This window comes from Apus apus, chromosome 11, assembly GCF_020740795.1.
Source record: "Apus apus isolate bApuApu2 chromosome 11, bApuApu2.pri.cur, whole genome shotgun sequence".
Classification (NCBI taxonomy): Eukaryota; Metazoa; Chordata; class Aves; order Apodiformes; family Apodidae; genus Apus; species Apus apus.
The window spans coordinates 1,876,955-1,894,589 of NC_067292.1; positions in this window are offsets into that span (position 1 = coordinate 1,876,955).

Sequence of the window (17,635 nt, forward strand, 5' to 3'; positions counted from 1 at the left end):
GCGAGGGAGATGGAGGTACATGGCAGCAGGAAGAGCAGAAATGGGACATCTGGCATCATTCATTGCCTCTAATGCTTTAAAAACCCACGTTGTGCTGGTTTCTTGGGATTCTCCAAATGCCTCCTTGGTGCTTACCAAGAGAGCAGCCCTCTCCAAGCCAGCCCAAAAAGCAACAGGGGACTCCTTTGAAACCTGCTTATGAAGTTCCAGAACAATAGACTAGCAAGATCCCAGGGATGGGTTCCAGCCTGCACCAAAGACACAACAGTGACAAAAAGCCAAAGGAGAAGGGACATGGAAGTGATGGGCTTCCTAGAAACCCGACAGCCACTGTGCACATGGCTTCTGTAGTGAGGAGGAGGCGTTTAGTGGCCTCTGTGTTGTGGGGAGATGCTTTGGGATGGTATTGAAGTGGCCTGAGCCAGACAAAAGCATTTTGACAATAATGTTCTGAGGACAGAAATTAAATCTGAACAAAAAGTTGGGACTCGCCCAGCAGGGACAAGGCATGTCCCAGTTGCTTGGAGAAAGCCACCCTTGCCACCACCCCCAGAGCTTTTCCTCCACCCTCCTCTAGAAAGTTCATCCCAGTTCTCATCCTCTCAGCCCCCTCAGCCAATACTGTCATTCCAGAGCAGAAAGTGTCTGGCTCTGTTGCCTCCACCCCTTGTCTGTTCTTCCCACGCTTTGCATGAGGGCAAGATCCTCCTACAGAATGCCATGGTGAGCTCTGGCAACACAGAGCTTCCCTCAAGAGTATGGCCACAGCACTTGCAGTGGTTTGTGCAGATGGAGCCAGAGTCTTGAGGGTGGACAGGAAGCCCATCACTAAGAAGCTTTGCTTCTGCAAGAAACCCCCTGCTGACATGCACTAACATGCATCTGAACAGAGATGTGTTCCTCCAGCCACATGGTATGGTAGGAGAAGAGTGAGTTGGAACATCACACCATGTGCTCTCATGTACCCCAGGACCTCTGTCCCCGAGACAGAAGCTCCAGAGGCCAGGCCAGATCTCAGATGCAAGGTCCTGCTCCCCTCCTTCTCTAGAGAGAGCTTCTTGAGGAACATTTCTGGCAGCAGCTCCCTTCCCACGATATGTGACAGAGCCCCGACAAGGGGGTGCAGCCCCAGTTACTGACCCCAGCTTGACATCAATGTGATCCCCCACACAGGGGGTCTCCCAGGGAGCCCCACTGTACTTCCAAAACAAACCTCCCCATGAAAGGCTGGATAGACAGCATGTGTCTCCAGCTACAACCCAGGCACTAGCCAGAAAAAACTGTCCACATCAAAGCCTAGATCCATACATCCAGTAATTTGGGACAGCAGGGGGGAAGAAATAGGCCCCCAAAACTGGGCAGAAAATGGTCGAGCCACATTCCTGGCAGCTGAGTTTTGTTGACACCATTGCTGCCAAGGGGAGAGGGACAAGTCAATGAGCCACCAAGACAGTGCAGAGGGTCACCAGGAAAAATGCAGATGCCATAAACAGCAGCCATGCACGCAAAGGACATGATGGGGAACACTCCCAAACTGCTTCAGAAGTGAAGAGGCAGCACTTGGCTTCAGGGGAAAGCGAACAAGCCCCATGAAGAGGTGGATCCAGCCCCTTCCAATAACATTGCTCCAAGCATCTCCAAAGCCCCACAGGGAGCTCAGAAAGGAAAACAATTCACCTGCAAACCAGCCAGACCAAGTCACCCTTCCCTGCCCACGCGACACGCAGGTATTTCAGCAGCCACAGCACAACTTTATCCAGATTTTCATCACCCTTTGGCAACTGGAAAACTCTTCCCTCCTCCCATGCCAAGGTTTGTGTTCCCCCATCACCTAAGGCAGCACCTTTTTGCTGTAGGCCTGAAGGTGGGCTGGAAGAAGTTCACTGGTCTGTGACGGAGAAAGGCGTGGGAAGACTGGTTTTTGGTTGTTGTTTTGGTGGTTTTGGGTTTTTTTTCAGGATATAGCTGTATATGTTTTATTATTATCATTTTTTGTTCTGTTGGCAAGATGTTTTTGATGATTTGCAGGGGGGCAGTGAGGAGCAATACAGCAACTCTGAGTTTTTCCCAGCACAAAAATTTGAGGCACGATGAGCTGAAAAGCTGCGGGAAAACCCTGTTTCAGGGTGAGCATGACACCTCACCCAGACCAGAGCCACCACAACCTCTGTGGCATTTTGGCCTTTTCAAGGGTGCTCCCTTTCACAAAAGGGAATTATAAATGTTTGGAAATGTTCCAGGTATTTTAGGATGAGGTTCCCTGCAATTCCTGAGGGACATGGGGCAGGATCTGTGCAAGATCCTTTTCCTTTTTACAAAAACTCCTCTGCCCAAACTCTCCCTTCCATTTGTGCTGCTTCCTTAAGGGACAGGCTGGATTTCTCAGGACTCTCATCTTTCCCTTTGTTTTGTTTCCCAGGGATTTCTCCATTGGCTGCCTCCCCTGTCTTAGCTCCTGGTGTCCGGGCACAATAACATCCTCCAGGCAGCCAGAGAGATGTGAGCTTAAAAAAAACCAACAAAGAGACCACCTCGGTTTTCATGCTGGCCCCTAAGATCCTTTTTCTCTGAAGTCAAAGGGACCCCGATGCCACACAGACCCTGCTTTGCCAAGCACTTAATCTCAGCTGTGACACTAACTGGGTGCTGGTTGTCTCCTGGAGTCACCAGAGCCAGCAATGGGCCTTAGAACATCAATTATTTGGGAAAAGCTACCTCTTCTGGCTCCTACATCCCAATAACAATCTGCATGGCAGTAGCAACCATCTCAACTCTCCGTGTTCACAATGCCCTGGGAAATAAGCCATCATTCCCAGGTGGAAAATGTCACCATCCCAGCAGGTGTTGTGGACCCTGCTCCAGCCACAGCATCACTCCCACACTTCAGCACATCATGTTGCCATTGGATAGACCCTGGATGGGCTCAGTCCTTGGAGAAAAGCCACCTCCCCACATTTTCCAAACCCAGGAGCTGTGCTGGCCTTCCCCTTCCCCTTTTCCTGGCAGCTTTTTAATGAATACTCCCATCAAATACAAAGGAAATCACATTATAAGGGAGCTTGTTCAAATAGCTTTTAGGGCTTGACTTTAACTGACACCTACAGTGACCAGACATTTTGCCAGAGCCTGAATCATGTGCAGACAATCGTCCAACACGGGCGATTTCCATTATTCAGCCTGGAGTAGTTTGAATCTGCTGGGCTGTTTGTGCAGAGCTTGGCACCATCTGCTTGGCTCTTCTCCCACTGCTGGTATCATTTCGTTTCAAAGCCTTTGACTATTGTAGCCCTCCAAAGCAAGAGAATCCAAAGGAGGGGGAAAGGGGAAGAAAAAACAAATAATTGAAAAGCATTTTTTGTGGCTGGCACGAGCTGTAAAATAAAAATTTTCCAGCAGAAAGTGGAGAAAATGCATCTTTTAAAGACATGTGTCTTCACTTGCTGACTGTAGTGGGGAGAGGGGGTTATTTATGGACTTATTAACCACTACGGCAAGAGGAATTTGAGGACTTAAGTGGCATCTTGGCCCATTGCATTTTGGAGCCTTGAGGTTCATTTGGACCCCATGGATGATTCGCTTTTCCCTCCATATGTGATCCCAAAGAGTTGCTCTCCTCCAAGTACACCCAAACTTTCCAGGTCTTCTCTTGCTGCAGCGCTCGCCCACATCCATAATTCTCAGGCAGATCCTCCCCACCTTCCTGCCAGCTTGGACTGAGCCCACGGGAGAAAGCCAGCCAAAAAAAAGCCATTTCTGGGATATTTTTTCAAGGTTTGGTTTGGAATTTTTGCTCCTTTTTGACACGTACAACAGCAACTTGCTGCTTGAGAACCATGCTAGGTCAGAACACTTGATTTCTAATAAAAACGTAGTTATTTCCCAATTTTACAAGGGAAATGAAAATTTAAAGTCTGATCAGATGAGGTGGAGATGGGGGTACATTCTCCCACGTGAAAAGGGAAATATCCCCAACCACACAGGGCAAAGTCCCTGTAAAAAATGCCAGGTCTAGACAGGCTCCGGGTCTTCTTGGAAGCTTTGGCCAATTTTATATCCTCTGTTTCCCCCATTCCAAGCCCTTGCAAGCAGCCACAAGTCCCAAAGACCTTGCTGGGCTCAGGAACTCACCAACCCAAAGCAACAACTCCATCTTACAAGGCAGCAGCCAAATCCCAGGGCACTGCCCCAATTTCCTTTATTTTTTCCAGATAACACCATGATTTGAACCATACAAAGACGAGATGCTCATCCCACCCTGGCATCCAACTGCTGCTGGGTTGTTGTCTGGTTTGGGAGGCTGCTGCTGTCGGCCACATCTCTGACTGGGTATTGACCACAACCAGCTGGAAAATCCCACCTTCCCCATCCCCAGGGGCAAAACAGTCCCAGAAACACCACCTGGGAAATATTTGGTAAAAATATTTGTCTGCTAAGACACGTGCTTGGACACATGTCCCATCTACAAATCAGGCAAAGGGCTCTGGCATTTCCTAGGAAAAAGTGGACAGGCGGAGCGTGCTCTGGGGGCACAGCCTGGAAAAGCCAACGTTGGCTTTTCATCCACACAGGAGTGACAGACTGCAAAGGCTGAGATGCAAGGGCAGGTACCTCCACAGAGCTGGTGTGCATCCTGGAGTACTGCATCAAGCTCTGGAGCCCCCCAGCAGAAGAAGGACATGGAGATGTTGAAGAAAGTCCAGAGAAGGCCACAAAGATTATTCGAGGGCTGGAGCAGCTCTGCTCTGGAGACAAGCTGAGAATCATAGAATTATAGAATGTCTTGGGTTGGAAGGGACCTCTAAAGGTCATCTAGTCTAACATCCCCTACAATCAGCAGGGACATCTCCAACTAGACCAGATTGCTCAGTGCCCCATCAAGCCTGACCTTGAATGTTTCCAGGGATGGGGCCTCCACCACCTCTCTAGGCAACCCGTTCCAGTGACCCAACACCCTCATATAAAATAACTTTTTCCTAATGTCCAACCTAAATCTACCGTTTTCTAGCTTGAAACCATCACCCCTTGCCCTATTGAGAGAGCTGGGATTGTTCAGCCTGGAGAAGAGAAGGCTCTGGGGAGACCTTAGAGCACCTTCCAGTGTCTGAAGGGGCTCCAGGAAAGATGGAAGGGACTTTTGACAAAGACAGGGAAAGATAGGAAGAGGGAGAAGGGATGCAAGCTGAAAGTGGGGAGACTGAGATCTTAGGAAGAAATTCTTTGCAGTGAGGGTGGTGAGACCCTGGCCCAGGTTGCCCAAAGCAGCTGTGGCTGCCCCATCCCTGGAAGTGTTCAAGGGGAAGCTGGATGGGGCTCTGAGCAACCTGGTCTGGTGGGAGATGGGACTGGATGATCTTTCAGGTCCCTTCCAACCCAACCCAGTCTGTGATTCTGTGATCTGGAGGCAGTGGCTGGCTGCCAAACCTCTCATTTTTAGCCTGACTTTTCTAACAGCCTGGGGCTCCCTGATCTCACATGAGCATCTTCTGCCCCAATCGTTCTTTCCAGTCCCACCTGCTCCAGCTTCCCCCCAACCCCGAAGGCTTCAGCAACAAGTCCTGACACGTGGGGATTTTTAAAATTATTTTTTATATCTTTTTAGCAGCCTGACACATGCCAAACCTGTGAAAGGAGCTTGATAAACCCAAGGTCAGGAAGGAATTTTAACTCAGCTTAATTGCAAGGAGGCAACTCAGACCCGTGCCGTGCCCAGACGGGCGAGAGAAAGAAGCGAGACAGATCATGCAGGAGCAGATTGGTAAAAGCTAAAGAAAATATAAAGGGATTAGGCTGATTCTTTGCTTGGGTTTTTTTGGAAATTGTGTGTTCTGCCAGGCTTTCTTGGAGGCAAACATTTTTGTCCCACAGCCAGCCTTGCCAGCCTCAAGTATGCAAAAGTCCTGAGTCAGATTTCGAAAGGCAAAGCAACTCTGACTTAACAACAATTAGACTGCAAATAACGCCTTGGTTTTCCAGCCTCGTCCCCCTCCACGCTCTCACAGCATTTTTTTCAGGTTTCCAGTTACATCATTTTTATTCTAAATAAACCCACAAACCTCCGTGAATCCCCTGCCTCCGGCAGCTGGGGCTTCAAGGAACACAGAGAGTGTCCCAGGAATTGGGGTACCAATGCCAGGGCTAGGGGGCTGTTTCTGGGCCCACTGCTCTGCTCTGTTCCTCTGTCCCTCTCCCAGGTCTGGATCCAGGTGCTGGTGGGGACAAGCTGCAGAGCCTGGCACTGCCACTCTGGTGGAGAGGAATCCTCCTCTGGAATGGTCCAGCCAGCACCTATCCCAACCATGACCTCCAACTGGGAATAAATCCCTTTCCCTGCTTTTGGCTGCTGGATCCAGCACTTTGGTCAGAAATTTGGCCCACGGGTTTGAGCCCATCGTGCCTCAGCCACCGCCCCTCGCGCTGCCCTCCCTTCCAAGAAAAATGGAAACAGGAGATGAAGGAACTTTCCTACGTTGTATCCAGCTTTGCCCACTGCCAGATTATCATCATGATATTATATTAACGTGCAAATCACAATCACTCACAATAAAAAAAACCCATGAAAAGAACAGAGCGCGCGCGCCAGCGAGAAGCCGAGCAGGAGCCACAGGAGCTCCCGCTCAGCCTTTGGCAGGACCTCAGGCAACAGCAAAGTGCAGATCAACCACAACGGCATCACCAAAAGGGTCTGGCTCAGTCCCACGCGGGATTTGCCCTCCCCAAAAACATTTTAGTGGCTGAGAGCCTCCTCTCCTGAGCTCCAAATGGGATTAATTGTGCCAGGCATCCACGCTTTGGGGTCATCAGGGCTTTGCCCCAGCAACATTGGCCAGAAGGGACATGTGAGATGGGTTTGTGTGACCTGATTTGAGGGGATCAAGAACAAATTGAATTAGATTATTTTTTTTCTGTCTTTCTTCCAAAGACAAGATAATCTACAAACTGATCCCCTTTAAAAAAATCCTCAGGAGGCAGGATTTCCACCCATAAACTGCTCATTTAAAGTGCTTATAGGTTCAATCCTCTGACTTCTGGGTTTCTGCATGAAAAAACGGGGAAGCAGCAAATGCAACATCAGCACCCGTGTTACCACAGGGCTTCCTACAATCCAGCAGCCCCAAAGCTCCAGAGGTTGATGCTGCTTTACAAACCACTGACTGCCCAGACCCTGTGAATGCACCGCCGATGTTACCAAAGGAACGTTAAAGTTGCAAAAGCCAAGTGAGGCAATTCCAGAATTGCTACTTCCTGGGCAACCTCAAAAAAAGCCTCTTTGTGTCTTTGCATTTCCATACCTGTTCTTTCCACCAGCCTCCTCCCTCCTCCTGCATCAAGCCCACTCTTGCCCCTGCAAACCCCAAACACAGGTCTCCCAGCCGCCCCTGTGCCCAGCGGTCCTGGCTTGCTTGGGGAGGCAGCTGATGGGTTATCTGGGAATGCTGGAGCCATAGGTGGGATGAAGGGGATAACAGGAGCATGGTGGCTGGCTCCCAGCCTTGCCAGTAGCCACAGAGGAGCATGGGCAGGCTCTGCCACAGCTGAGTCCCCACTGGTGCTGGATGAAGGTGCTGGGTGGGTTTCTGTGGTCTGGAGGAGCAGTGGAACTGAGCTCGGGCCCCAGGCTGAGACTGCAGCTATTTTCCAGAGCTATTTTCAAGTAGGATGAGTTCCACCTGCAATGCAGAGGCTTCCCACAAATACCCCCACCCACAACTCACCAAAAATTGCCAGCTTATCTCCTGGAAGTGTCTGCAAGGTGCCAGGATGTGTGGATACACATGGGCTGAGAATTCAGATAAAAGCAGGAACTTATTTTTCTTTTTCCATCCATCACATCACCATCAAACCTGAGGAGCTGGTACCAGAAAAGACTTGGGAAACCAAAGAAGAAAGCAAAGAAATTGCTTTCAGGACCCACCTCAGGATCTCAGAGAAGAAGAAAAGCAAAATGTGGCCAGTGCATACCACGACATGGCTTGGGCACATCGGCCTCAGGCCCTGATGTCCCCAGGAAGGTTGTGTGGACTCGTGAGCTCGTCAAAGCACCCACACACCCTTAGACATGTGCAATAAACTCAGGACTGCAGAGCACCAGCTTCCCTCAGCTCCACAAGACACAGCCTAAACGAGCTCCAGGAAAATCAAAACATGGTAATTAAGAGCAGATCCAGCCCTTAGTGCTTTTTGTGTACAGAAAAACACTTTGGAAACTAATTAAACCCCCATCCAAAGCTACACATCCAGAATGCCACAAATGTACTGGCGAGAGCCTCTGCCTGAGGACGGGGACAGCATCAATAACCCCAACCCGGGTGTGATGGAGCTGCCATCCATCATTCCCACCATCTCACGACCAGCCTTCAGAGACAGCACTGGATTTACGAGGTGTCAGAAAGAGAAGGGGATGTCACTTGCAAAGGATCATCTGTTTTTTTTCCCCCAGGAACCATGCTGGGTGTTTTTAACTGAGCTTGAGCTAAAGGGAAACCTGGTTTTCTGCTGGCAGGGAGTTGGGCTGGACTGGGAGGAACGAGTCACACCAGCACACTGCTACTGGGGAGAAAGCAATGCTGCAGGGAGGCTCCATAGTTTTATGCCTCTTACAGACGCCAGAGCTTCTCAAACTCCAAATTATTCTGATATATTAGAAGAGGGACCAACAGCAGAAACCTCTCGTGCAGGACTGGGCTGTGAGCTGGAGCAACCTCAGCACTGCTCCAGGGCACTACTGGCTTTTTGGTGAGCCTCGTGTTTGTTCACGCTTTTATTTATGGGAATGCTCCTTTCCTGAAAAGCTTAGCAAAGCTGCCCTCAAATGGGAGACAGCAAAGATCTGAAGTTGCAGGATGGGAGTCAGGGAAAACACTACTGAGGGGCAGAAAACAAGGAGCTATGGACTCAGCAGGATGGGGAGAGTGGTGCAGCCTCACGCTGGTGGTGGTGAGGGCTCCATAGGTGTTTTTTTACAAAACCCAAGACATCTCGATGGGAAGACTATGTATTTATGTCGTGATGCACACGAGCTGCACAGAAAACATCTCACCTACATGCTGGGAAAAGTCATCCAGAAAGGAGAAGCAGCCTCAAGCCCTCATCTCCCAGTGACTGACTGCATCCCAGCAGCATCCCAGTGAATCACCCCAGCAGCATCCCAGGGGAGACAGGCAGAGTGGTACCCCAAAATCCTGGCTGGGCTGCAAAGAGAAGGAATGAAATATGGCTGCTTGGCCAGGACATGCAATAGGATAAAGAGAAAAGGAGGAAGAGGTGGCAGGAGAGCAGGGCCACACATGGAACTAATTATTGACACACATACAGATAATAATGGATGTGGATGCTAATTCCCAGGGGCACAGCATGTCCCTCTCCTAGAAAAACAAAGCACTGCAGAGAGGATGCTTCCAAACAGCACCTTTATTTGTCCCCTAAGATTTTGGCATCCCATCTTTCTGAGTTAGTCTGACACCCCAAAACTGCCCTGGACCCATATAAGAACTATTTCTTGGAGGTGGAGCTGCTCATCCTCTCTTTCCAGTTCCACATTCTCTACAAATACCCAGCTTTGATATAAAAATACAGGCCAAATATGTGGTGGGGAGATAGGAAACAGAAATCCCCCCTCTTTCTCTCCAAGAAATAAATTCAACCCCAATTTGGTTAAACTTTGCTCAGCTGTGTATTTTATTGCCAATTCAAGTTATTTCTTCATGTCCTGAGATCTTCCCAATCACAATGTAAGGAGACTCAGCTGAAGTCACATCCCAACATCTCCACTGTGTATCTGAGCAAAGTGTTTGATTCAGCTCACAGTTCCAACAACAGATAAAGACAATAAAATAGCAGGGAATGAAAAATGCACAGTATTTGTCACCACTTCCACGTTCCAGTTTACACCTTTTGCTTTTTGGTCATCAAACCCATTCAGAATCCATTTTCTCTACCTGCTTATTCTTGGTCAACCCTTTCAAATTCAGACCTTCTTGGGAGAAAACCCAGTAAAGATTGACCTTTCTTGAAATGCTCATAAACCTTTGCTAATTTTTCCTTTTGCCTTTAAGTTCTGTGTTTTTACTGGGACCTGAACAGAGAGTTATTCTGCTGTTTTATTTCCCTCCCCTCATTATTTTCCTCTCCTCTTTTTGCCACTGAATCTGACAGTGAACATCCCAGAGGAGGGGGACTTTTCCACCCTTTCTGGTAGCAAATTCTTTATACTTCATTTTAGGTTTTTGCGGCTTCAAAGAAACAGCTTGAGCTCCAGAAAGGCTCCAGATTGGCCAAGGAAATATGAAACATCGTAATATTTCTAATGTTAGAAGAATTTTTAAGAGGTTACATAGTGGAAAAACAAAATATGAAAACCTTGTGGAAGCAAGGAGGTTCCTCGAGTGCTCCTGCCAGCCCCCCTGCTACTGTAAAAAAGGGCAAAGGGGGGAGGAGGAATGTAAAAAATCCCCCTTAAAAGCAAATTTCATCAAACAGAAGGAAAAGCATTTTAAATCTTGCAAAGCAGAAAACACTCCAAAATGGTAAAAAGCTTTTCTCAATGTTTTTCCCATCACTGACCTATTCTAATCACCATTTTCACTCTCTTTTTCTGGCACGGCAGGGCAGAGCTGCTCTGTGCATGTCCCTAAAGCTGCCTATGGACTTGCAAAACCAATTTTAATGGAAATGAAGCAGTAATGGAAACATTTTGATTTCCTATTAGCTTTCCTAAAGCCCTTTTACTACAAAACCCTAAACTTTGGACTTAAGCCCTGCCGACAGATGCATCTCTAATTCCGTTTGCTGTTGGTTTGCAGAGTGTGATGCATTGGGTTGGCAGGAAAACCCAGCTACCCCCCACCTCTCAGTCCTGCAAGCCTCAGAGGGCAAGCAATCCCTTTGGGTATATGAAACAGCATTTCAGGGAACATTTTCTTTATGCAAAACAAAATAACACCAACAAGAAGCAGAGTTATCACCCCTGCCCATCACCAGGAGCCCACATCCCCACGGAACCTGCATCAGAGTTTTTGGGCATGTCATTCCTACACAACTCTAATGGAAACTGGTGCATTTGTTTCTCCCTCTGGTTTATCAAACGTTGTCACTGGGCTCTCCAGCCAAGAAATTCTCCCTTGCTTTCTCTCTCTTTTTTTCCCCCCCAGCTGTTCTTTCGCTTGAAGAATGAGGTGGTTTATGAGGATTTTCTTCACAGGGGGAAAAAAAACAACCCGCTCCAAACTATCAGCCCGTGCAAGGCAGAAAATAAGCTGATTTTTCAACACTTCAAAAATTAAGTCATAAAGGTCCAGAAAGAGGCTTTGGCGAATATATAAACACAGAATCCAATAGAAGTCACAGGGCAATTAACTAAAACCAGTGTTTCCAGAGGAATAATATCTACACAAACAGCCACATGCTTTGTTTAGCTAAATGAGTAACAGCGCTTTGGCCGTCGCCAAGTGTCTTTTTTTTAAGTAAAAAAAGAGAGATTTGAGAAAGATCGGTTATTTTCTATAAAATGTAGTGTCAGAGGCAGAAGTCATACTGGACAGGCTCAACCTTCAGGGGTTTTGCCTTTAGGGAATATACTATTACCCCTCAGTTTGGGGGTCTGGGCCCATGAATGCGGATGAGCTCAGTGCTAAATGCCATCCCATGCTGGGGAGCAGGCAGCTGCCTGCTCTGCCTGCACAGCTTGCTCCTTGGCTGCAAGCAGGAGGAAGTGCTGATTCGGGATGGGATGCCAAGAGAAGCAGGAAGCAGCACAGCACAGCAGCACCCAGTGTTGTGCACAAGCCCACTCCCCTCTGAAAGCGATGCTCCCCTCTCCATCACTTCATCCCCCTGCAAGATGCTCACGCTGGCATCCAGCAGCGTCTGCCTCATGGAGCAGAGCCATTGTGGTGTGATACAGACAGAGGAAGCCCCATTGGTGATAACATGGATGGGAAGCTCAACAAGACCTGGCAACATGCACTCGCAGCCTTGAAAGCCAACCATATTCTGGGCTGCATCCAAGGAGGGTGGTGAGACCCTGGCCCAGGTTGCCCAGAGAGGCTGTGGCTGCCCCATCCCTGGAAGTGTTGAAGGCCAGGTTGGATGGGGCTTGGAGCAATCTGGTCTAGTGGAAGATGTCCCTGCCCACGGGACTAGAACTAGATGGTCTTTCAAGTCCCTTCCAACCCAGACCATTCCATGATTTCGTGACTGTGATGCTGAACTAGAGCAGTTTGTGTAAAAGACTGGGGGGGAGGCGGGGGAAGAGAAATAATTTTTTTAAAAAATTAAAATCCAATAATCTTCCCTTCTCCTAACTGGAGGAGCAGCCTCCAGACTGTGCAATCACATAAATCTCTGAGCAAATGCTGGGCCCTGGAGGCAAGTTTCCTATGGAAGGACGTCTGGAGGGGCTGGAAGGGCTCCCGCTGCCGAGGGGCCGTCCCCAGATCTCGGCAGCTCCCGCAATGGCTTTAGCAGGGCACGTCCCTCTGTACAGCCTGTGCCTTCAGCACGAGTTGCCATGGTAAAGGGTGAGTCTTTGAAGTAAATAGTCTGTGCAGTGGCGCCCCAGGTCAGGCTCTAGCCTTACATCATCTGCTGCCTCCTCTTTTAAATAAAGGCAGCACCAGCCTCCCAAAGGCAGAGACCCCGCAGATGGTTCTGCACCACCAGCTGGGACTGCTGGTAGAAAGTTTTCTTTGAAAAATGCAACCCCAAAACGGGAAAGAAGGGCAGGCGAGCAAGATCAGAGGGTAGAAAACAGACTTTGAGCTTCAGCAGCCTCAGGATTCATAACCTAAACCCTCACCCAGGAGAGTACTTGAGCGCAGGGCTGAAGTTAAGCAGATGCTTAAGCTCACTCCTTAACTCTGTAAACTCATCACATGAGTCATTGTTGTGACTTCATGGACATGGGGAGAGTTGCAGAAGGGGCTCGTGGCTGGGGAAGGTGCTGGGCAGTTTCTGGATGGGACTTTTTTGTCCCAGTTTCTGGCCCTTCTCAAGTAGTGGCCGTGAGCAGAGCTTGGGCACAGCAACACGTGGCCCAGGCGAAAAGTTCCAGCCAGAACCTGTCCTTCAATAGCAGCCACAAACCAACCATAAGTGATACCTGAACAAAACTTGTCCAGAAATAAATTCATTAGCAGGTTTGCATGCTCTTATCACTTAAGATAAACCAAAGTAGATGCACGACTTACTTCCTCGGCCACTTTCCTCCCTGGTGCAAAACAGGGGGACAGGAATTAAGTATTTGTGCACAAGGTGAAGGATTCACAGGCTTGAAACCATCCCCATGAAAGCTGGTGCAGAGGCAGCAGGGACTATGTGAGAGAAAAGGCAGGAGCTTCTCACAAAAGATGTTGAGAGGCAGGAAGGCTCTGGAGGAAACACTCTGGTTGCCAGGAACACAGAGGTGTGGAAATACAAAGCAATTAAGACAAATGGCAACTGTGAAACAAGAGTCTGCTGCACTGCCAGACCTTGCACACAACAAATAAACCAAGAGCCTGATTGTAAAGACAGATATTAATGGGAGCTGCTTCTCTCTGCGACCTGGAGCCTTTCTGAAGCCAGTGATCGCTCATACCTCGTGGCAAAGCTCCTCCCCTGCTCCCCGTGGATGCTGCCTTTAGAATTCAAAGGTTGTCATCAGAGAGGCAACAAATAAATGGAGCCACAACACTGATGAAAGCAAAGAGTTTGATGGTGGGGAAAGGAGGGAAGAGCCCTGAGCAGCACGGGCTGCGGCGTGTGTGTCTCATTAGCACAGGAGCGATTAGAGGCTGCTCTGGTTTAATTGTACAACACCCTTAATGACAGTACAGCAGGCAATTCCCTACACTTTCCCCTCTGGCACACACTTCCTCCTCCTTAAATTAGCTGTGTGGAATCAGCTCATTAATGCACACATAAGCAAAGCTTGCTTAGGCCAGAGATAATTAGGTGCTATCTGGTTTGCTTATGTTCTTCTGGATTTGGCCATCTCCAAGATTCACACCTGAGATGGTGGGAATCCTCTGCAATCACAGCACATGGAGGAACCCTTTGAGGGAATTTGCTGTTGATCTGAGAGGTTTGCTGGGAAAAAGTATCTATTTTAGCAGAGCATGAGGTTGTTTGGGAGCTAGGCTTAGAGGATCAATCCCCAGAACCTGGCTCGTGTACCAGGAGGGCTACCATCTCCCTCCAAGACTGACATCCCTGGAACAAGCCACCTGCTTAAAGATAAGCACAGTTTCAGGTGTGTTAAGGAAAATTGAAATTAAAGCTCATAATGAGAAGTGGTATCAAAGACTGATTAAGCAGGAAGGGGGAAGAGGTTTAAGATACAAAACATTATTTAGATTAGAGCAGGTACTAAAGCTGGATTAGGTTCAAGGTGAACAAAACTGTTCAAGCAGCAAAATCCTTCAAGGAAAGATCTGCACAGGATAATAGGGTATAAAAACAGAACACACGTAGGCAAATTCCTAATAACTTCCCAGATTCAGTCAAGGGAATATTGGAGTTACTTCTCATTTTGGCGGAAAAATCCCTGGGATAATGGCTGAAAGGCTTTGAAGGTAGAAACCAAACAAACGGGCTGTCTGCAGAGCCCTGCACTAGAGAGATGTGCAGATAAGCTGGGGGAGATGATATCTTTTCAGCACCAGCCATGAGAAATGACTGTCTGTGCTCGTCACTTTCAAACAAACTTAATCGCTTCATGATGAACTGATGGCATTTCCACTTCCATATGCTTTTGATATTACTTAATAAACTTAATTAGAAAGCAGCCATCCAACTGGGAAAATAACATCTCAGAGGGTTCCCTCTCCCTGGTTAGGAACAGGCCACGTTACATAACTGGATTTCTTTGCTGCTCCATATTATCACAATTGGGTTAAATTCTACTATTCATTTTTACAATAGCTGGTAAAGCTAATACCAGTAATTGTTTTGCAAGTAGGTAATAAAATGCCTGTCTGCCCGAGCTTGCGGGTAATGCCTTAAAAGATATTGAGTATTATTAAAAAAGGATGTCCAGAGTCTGTGGCTCTTCCTACACAACATATGAATTAAAACCATGAACATCCTGTGTGCAAGATGGAAAAAAAACAAACAACAAAAAACCAGGAAAACACCTCGGGGCAATCTGCAAAGGGGTGAGCAGGGAACCTGGCCTGAGAAATCCTTCTGAGGTGGACATGGGAGGGAGGAGGAGACCCTTCCTGAGGTCAATCCAGATGGAGTGGACCAAATGCTGGGCTGCATTTCTCTTCCAGTGCCTTTGCCCTCGTGCCCCCGTCCCGCAGAGCCCGGCTGCTTAGCATCCGCTTCCCCCCGTGCTCCAGCGACGGGCACACACGCCCCTTCCAGACAACTGGGACCAAAAGCAAAACCATCTGTATTGGCTTGAGGGAGGACGAAAACAACTAATATACATTTCACTCTTAATGCAAGGCACGTTGCTGGTATGAGGGTAAGGGTTCACCTGCAGATAAATCTCGTTGTCTGGCTGGGACGAGCCCGCACGATGTGATGCACAGAAGCAGAAAGCCCACTTGCTGGGTCAGCATCTCACAACATGCTGTGCAAGTTGGCAAGATCCTGAAGCAACAGGATCTCTTCAAGCAAACCCCAGGGCTTGCTGCTTCAACAGCCCAGGTACCCTGCTCCTTGTGAGCTTCGTCCACACAGGAATCTGCTCATATGCTATAGGACAGACCCTTCACACCATCGTGCTCAGGTTCTTCCTCTTCTTCCCTGCAACACTCAGTGGTTTCAATTTTTTTAACTTACAGGACATGATCTGATGGTCTGTATTCCTTCAGCTACAACCAAACTCCTCATGGTTTGCAAATTACACTCTACGGGAAAGAAGCTGGCATGTCCAACCAGCCACTGAAGGTTTGTTCTCTTTTGAAATTGTTTCAACAGACAAAAATTGGACCAGCTTCAGCAGCTCCTCCCCAGTTTGCAGGTTTTGCAGGGGCAACACCAATTCCAAGGCTTTCCTACCATGTGCAAAAAGATGACACAAGCCTACAAGATGTCAAGGGAGTCTCCCACCCGCACCAGGATCCTTCCATCTGCAATGGGAAATCACCACACATGAGCAATGGGACAGTAGGAAAGGTCTCTGGGCTACAAATGTACAATGACCACAAGTGGAGCAGAGATAAGACTGTCTGATTTGTGATGGTTTTGGGAGCTTATGTACTGCCTGTGAACTCTGTCAGGTCACTGAGGACATTTATGTCTATGTTTTATGATTGAAAACTTCTTGAATGTGGAGCTTTATCTGCTTTTCCCATTGCCTTTTTCCACCAACAAGCCTCTGGAAGCTCAGCAGCCAGAAACACAGGTACTGTTTAGACAAACTGTTTTTTAAATCTGAATTCCAGCACTGAAATAACAACACAACAGTCATGGTGAGATGCCTGGATCATAGGCTGAGGCTCAGCAAGAGTCATCTGGAAAAGGATGGGGAGATTATGAAAGAGGAGATCCCTCAGTGGTTGTTTTTAAAAACCAGCTGCAAAAGCAAGAAGGGCTCTGTGTGCTGAAGCAGAGCTCAGGTGCATCAGAGTAAGAGGAGGGAGGATCTGGGATTATTTAGAGGGCTTGGGCTGCCTTCAAAGACCTTTCAAGACACATTAAAGAAAAAGAGGGAGGAAAACATACTTGGGCATTTATTATTTTGTCTAAATCTATGTGTTCCTTGGGTTAGTTAAAAGAAAATGCTGGGGTTTCTTTGGAATTGCTGGTCTCCTCCAAGGCTAAGCTGGCACTGGGACAGGACATGCTCCAATCCCACTGTACAGACTCTGGCCTCACTGCAGAGCACCCGAGTGACCTTGGGTGAATCCCTTGATCCATTTCCATTCTTGGAGCCAAGTCTGCCACAGAGCAGGTGCTCACAGCCATGGCTCTGCTCTCCTTGGGCAACTCTTGATCCTACTACAGCCCAGCAACAACCAGCAGAGCTGTGAGGAAGAAAATGGGGGTTAAGGAGAAGTGATACTACATACAATTCGGGGGTTGTCATCATACCTGGCTACACCAGAAGCAATCAAAGGCAGCCTTCAACTCTGCTTTTTCTGGCAGTCAAGTAATAGCTGCAAAGTTGTTTTAATGTAACATGGAGTATTTAACTGGAGGTTGCTGGCGTGCTCGCAGGAGGACACAACTGGGAGACAGGATGCACTAATATTTGCCAGTGAGACAGAACAGCAGAGGAGATAAAGAACAGGATTATGCACAGCAGGCTACCCATCCACACAATAAAGAGCATTATTTCATTGCTCTTGGGACCCTCGTGCAAACTAATTAAAATGGTATTTCAGTATATTGAATTAATGACTCCACTGAGGGCAAGAACGATCTTATCAACAGGCATTTTGGAACCTCATTTGCTTTAAAAAATGTACCGGATTGGTAATAATCTCAACAGTGAACTGGCAGAGTCAAGTAGAAGCACTCGTTTTGTCAAGGTTGGGGTGGGGGTGAATGCCCAGAGGTGCCATTGACCAGGAGCAGGGCACGGCGGGATGAGCACTGAGCTCTGTGCTCAGATATTGTTCTCTTCATAGGAAGTCTTACCTTCTGTTCAGCTCAAAGAAATTATCTCTGGCTGGAGAGAAGGGGTGCAGGGGCTGGGGTATTT